The sequence below is a fragment of the Panthera onca genome, chromosome B1, assembly GCF_046562875.1.
Source record: "Panthera onca isolate mPanOnc1 chromosome B1, mPanOnc1 haplotype 2, whole genome shotgun sequence".
In the NCBI taxonomy this organism is placed as follows: Eukaryota; Metazoa; Chordata; class Mammalia; order Carnivora; family Felidae; genus Panthera; species Panthera onca.
In genome coordinates, this window is record NC_138342.1 from 8,389,607 (window position 1) to 8,395,606 (window position 6,000).

Below are 6,000 nucleotides of genomic sequence, written 5' to 3' on the forward strand. Positions count from 1 at the left end.
GTACCCAATCTAGCTTCCTCCAAAGGGCTGGTGCTAACAGCTAAAAGCTAGAACTTCCCTTGTGCTCTATAATATACTGAAAATTCACTCCCTTGCAGAACACATGTTACCTATATTCCTCAGCCACTGATGCCTCAAAGCTCTGTTGTGATAATCAGTTGTCTCCAACCACATTTTGGCCTCAGCTTCCCCCTTTCATGGGAGCCTCTGAGGGCAGCCTGCATTCGCCATGGTCCCTGTTCTCCCCACACAGAAACTAAGTGAGGTGTTGGAACTTGCATCCTGAGACAGTATACAGATTTGTTGGGGTTTGGGAAGACCCCTGCACATTTGCTGGGGCGTCCTTCTAAAAACCTGTCACAGAACCCTACTCACTGCCACCTGCTCTAAGCTGTGGTAGCCTGCTAAGGTCAAAATACTGCAAATGTCCTAAGGTTCAAAGTGTCCGGCCCAAGCCACACGTTCATGAAGCCAACTCTACAGCTGAAAAATCAAGTGCATTGTGCAATGCTGCTACAAATCACTAAGATATAAAAAAAGAAAAATTAAAGGCAGCGTGGTCTATGCTTAGGAATTCACTACCAAAGCCTATAGCCATCTGTTCAAGCCATGCCAAAAGCCTAAATCATTCCACACATGATTTGTTCTACAAAATTTTACACCTAGCTCATTTCTCAAGGTCCACAGCTCGCCTATCAGACTTACATGAAAAAAGCTAAATAAATAAGACTCCTCTTTGCTATGACCTGGGTCATGGACTGAGAAATGAATACAAATGGGAACCAACATATTACCTTTATTAATAACAAAGAGTAGATGGGAGGACAAGGCTTGCAGATGTGGACAATTGGACTTATTCGCACTCGGCTTTGAATCAGCCATACTTCCTGATCCAACCATAAATCACTCTACATCCCAGCAAACCCTGTAAATGTTACCGCATGAAGGAATAAGAAAGACTGTTTGAGATAGCTCCTCCTCAAGAGTTTATTCTTATCCAGTGTTTTAGCAAGAGAAAATATTTCCCCAGCTCAAGCATAAAGTGAACTGAAGGCAGGCATCGGAGTGCATCTGCACACGTTGTATACTGCGTTATTCCAGTGGGCATATTGAAATCAAATACGTTATGCTGGTGTCCCTAGATTTGTGCAGTGGACAAAGCGGACAACCGCACTCGGTGCACTGGTAAGGAGGCAGAAAGAGGCCAGGGTGTCATGTTACTTGAGCTACCTCAAAAAGGAAGGAAACATCAGCGGTAGGAACGAAATGTTTCTTGCCAACAAGAGGTACCTAAATAATTCCTGATTACAAAAGTCTCACGCCTGGTTTATTATAAAATCCTACCTTTCCTCCTTCCCAGGTTTCCGTCAAGATCAAAGTAGACTGGCTCCAGGATTCACTTCTACTTAGTTTATTTCCTAATTTATTTGTGACTCATTATTTTTATTACGTTCTTATTATTATGGGGACAGTGACCTTTAGCCGAAACAACTTAATTGGACTATTTGATGGTGCTTCAACAATGTTATTTGTACCTTACTCTTGTCATGGAGGAAATTCAACAGTATGCAAACCCCGCTCCTTTTTATCTGCTTCTTATGCATTTCTGTTGATCTATGTTTTTCTGAAGTTTGTTCACTGATTCTATACCTAACAAATATTGTGGGCACATTTCATTTGCCAGTAATAACTTTCCCCTGGTCTCTGCCTTTCTGGAACTTTAAGCACCATATATATAGATAGATAGATATATAGATATATAGATATATAGATATATAGATATAGATATAGATATTTTGATATATATATATATATATATAGTGAAATCAATATATCAATAAAGCTTAAGGTAATCAATAATTACCTTAAGAGCAGTACCATTTTCTCTTTACTCAGTTCTAATTTTACCCAGCACATTAATGTATAATATTGTAACTTATCATTTTAAACAAAGCCTTGCCCAGCTTTCTTTTTATTAGACCGCTTTAAAGATAAAGAAAAACTGCCTCAGAGAAAAGAAGCTGGCTTGAGTCCATCCAGCTGGCAAGCAGGGGGGACCCACAGCACCTAGCCCTTCTACTCCACAGTGCTGCCTTCACACGGTTGTAGAATGCCAGGGAAGGAAATCCGGGATGTTGTTCAACCGATTGTCACTTTATGGAGGGGAACTTGAGGCCGATTACATGAAGATCGTATATGCGCTTCGCATGTAATATCCGACTTGCGAACTATATGATACAGAAACTTTATATTGAGTACATCTGTGATCCCTGGTAGCAGCTAGCAGAGCTTAGCAGAGTTTAGCAGACAGCGCCAAAAGGAAAGGTTCTTACTTACCAGTATTCATGGAAGTTCTCACTAAACTTACTGTGATACTCATTTCACCATACATGTAAGTCAAATAATTATGCAATATACCTTAAGCTTATACAGTGCTCTATGTCAATTACATCTTGTTAAAACTGGGACAATTATACATATATATACATAATTTCTATATATATATATATATATTTACATACATATATAATTATATATTAATTTATATATATATAAAATTATATATATGTGTGTGTATATATATATATTAATTTCCACTTGTCCATTTATCTATTTGCATCCCTGATCTCCTGGTTGAGCATCAGTAGTCTGTATTAGGTCCACCAGCGAATGAGATAAAGTGCTCAGAATCTAGCTAAGCCCTAGAAGGATGAAGCTACACCATAATTTATGAATTCATCAGGACAGGTGAGCCCATAGATGCATTTTCAAGACACGTGATTTGCACACAGAAGAGCATTTATTCTGCTTTGATGGGGGGTTACAGGGCTGGCCTCTCAGAGAAGGCCGGGAAGGGAGATCTTCGTGTGAGTTGGATTCACCAGCTTTAGTAGGTCCTTTCCAGGTGGGAAGATGAATGGGTGTGGGATTCTAGGATTGAGGAACACACTATGTAAAGGTAAAACACGTAAGAATAAGTAATTTGTTATTGGAGAATAAACTATGAAGGGAGAAGTGGAAGACTATGAAGCTATAGTGATAAGGAGGTATTAACTTATGATACCCCCCATGTAGAGGATAATTAGGAGTCTTCGGGTGCCTAGGTGGCTCAGTTGGTTAAGCGTCCAACTTCGGCTCAGATCATGATCTCACGGTTCGTGAGTTCAAGCCCCACATCGGACCTGTGCTGACAGCTCAGAGCCTGGAGCCTGCTTCGGATTCTGTGCCTCCCTCTCTCTCCGCCCCTCTCCTGCTCACACTCTGTCTCTTTCTAAACACTAAATAAATATTAAAAAAAATTAAAAAAAAAGAAAGTAATTAGGAGTCTTACAGGTTTTAAGCAGGAAAAATTCATGATAGTACATGCTTTGTTGTTTGTTGCTTGTGTGTTCACTATTTCTGACAATATAAATTGTAATGCCTGAAGCAAAATTAAAATTAAAATAAAGATAACACTTTATTGAGTACTTACTAAGTCCTGTGACCTGTTCCCAGGACTTTGCATGTGCTGTCTCATTTATGTTTTATATATTTTTTTAAAGTTTATTTTGAGAGAGAGAGAAAGAGAGAGAGAGAGCACAAGTGGGGGAGGGACAGAGAGAGGGGGAGAGAGAGAGAATCCCAAGCAAGCTCCACACTGTCAGCACAGAGTGCAACGCAGGGCTCGAACCCACAAACTGTGATATCATGACCTGAGCCAAAATCAAGAGTCAGCGGCTTAACCAAATGAGCCATCCAGGTGCCCCTTTGGTGTCTCTTTTAATTTCTTAAGCAACTCTATGACAGAGAGGCTAGTGTCATTAACATAACACACAGGAGTTACCGAGGTCCCTGAGAAGTCAAGGATCTCTGAGTTTGCATAGTTAACAAATGGTAGGGACAGGCGCCTGGGTGACTCAGTCCTTTGAGCGTCTGACTCTTGATTCCCATTCAGGTCATGATCTTGTGTTTTGTGAGTTCGAGCCCTCCTTTGGGCTCGACGATGGCAATGCAGAGTCCGCTTCAGATTCTGTCTCCCTTTCTGTCTGTCTGTCTGTCTCTCTCTCTCAAAAATAAATAACATTAAAAAAAAAAAAACTGGTAGGGTTAAGGTTCAAACTGAAGGCTTCCCTCTCCAAAGCCTAGACTCTCAACCACCGCTCTTCACCTTTGTTTATAAATTCTGGGTTCCCTTACCATGGCTGAAAGCAAAAAGCTTTACATCAAGGGTGGTGGGGGAAGAAAGACATTTGCAATAGGAGGGGTCACCTGGGCAAGAAGCAGTTGCAGAGTTGAAATTGAGCTGGGTCCCATGTGAAGGAGCTTTAAGGGAATGGACTGATTCAAGTCAGAGAGGTCCCTGAACCAGGACCCAAGAACTGAGAGGGGAAACGTTGATCAGACACCAAACCTCAGGGACAAGTAAGCATCCATTTGGATCCAATTCTGGAGAAAACTGAGACACCAAGGGAGAAAAGTGCTGGGTTCAGTCCTGGATAGGAAGATAAACACCAAGGTCTAGTTCAAGAGATAACCTGCTCAAGGCTCAAGATAGGGTGAGATCAGACATGTGCAAAAAAGACCTGGATGTTGAGTACGTTAGTTGAGATAGTGTGTGCCTATCGTAAGAATTTATAATAATAATAATAATAATAATAACAATAATAATGTTGCTTATAATTATATGGAGCTAATAGATTGTAATGATGGCGTAGACTCTGGAGAGAGATTGCCTGGGTTCACTTCTCTGCTTTGCAGTTACTAGTGCTATAATCTTATACTAGTTACCTGACCAATTTCTGTCTCAGTTTCCTGATCTGTAAAATGGGGTTAATGATGATACTTACATAATTGTTCTGAGGATTAAGTAAGGTAATATATGTAAAGCACTTATTATAGTGGCTGGAACAAGCCGTAATGCTTACTATCATTATTCTTAAAATGGTATTAACATAAGAAAACTGAGGCACAGAGGGCTGTGTGACTTTTCCAAGATTAAGCAGTTAATCAATAGTAGAGGTAGGATTTGAACCAAGGAATTATGGCTTTGTAATTTGTGTGTTCAATCACTAGTTAATGCTGCCTTTTTCTATACGATATGACTTCGTCTTTCTTGTTTTACAAAATACGACGATCTCAATTATAGTATCAAATAATGTTGTAATGGCTGAGTCTTACTGTTTTTCCAGTCATCTATCCCATAGTTTTAATAAGATTTCTTATTTTAACTAATGACTATCTTTCTGTATGTGTATGTATATATGTATATATATATATATATATGCATATGTATATGTATATATGTAATATACGGTATACCATATATTATATATATTTACTATATATTCTATCCATTTATATATATAATACATATACTATTTGTCTATCTATCTATCTATCTATCTATCTATCTATTCTGTCTATCTATAGATCTATCTATCTATCCATCCATCTATGTACCTAGATATCTAGATAGGTGGGTAGATAGATAGATAGATAGATGGATAGATAGAATGTATATATAGTAAAATGTTTCACCCATGTGATTGCTCATTGCATTTGAAATGCCATCTATCTCTGGTGATAAGTTGCACTAACTTTGTTATAAATTTGAAATCATGGAAAAGAAACGTAGACCAATGCAGCTGTTCACTTCCTGGAGCGACTTGTCTCCATCTGTTGTGATCAACCCGTTCTAACGCCCCCAGAATCTCTGCCAATAAATTCATGTCCTTTTGCAAAGGTGGCTTCAGCCCTGGGTTCTGCCATGCAGCTTTCCTCATTACAGGTGAGACTAGTGACGCGTCACAAAGCAGAGAATGATGAAACAACATGGCCAGTGGGTCATTTTTAACAGTGTAGAACTCTTTCTTCTCTTGCCGGGAGGTGAGTGGTTCCTCTTCACCAGTCGCTGGCTACCCTTTAATATCTGATTCTTGGTGTAGAGCTCCAGATTCGTCCAGACACTCCTGCTCCCATTCTGTCCCCCAGACAGAGAGAGAGAGATTTTGGAATGTCTCA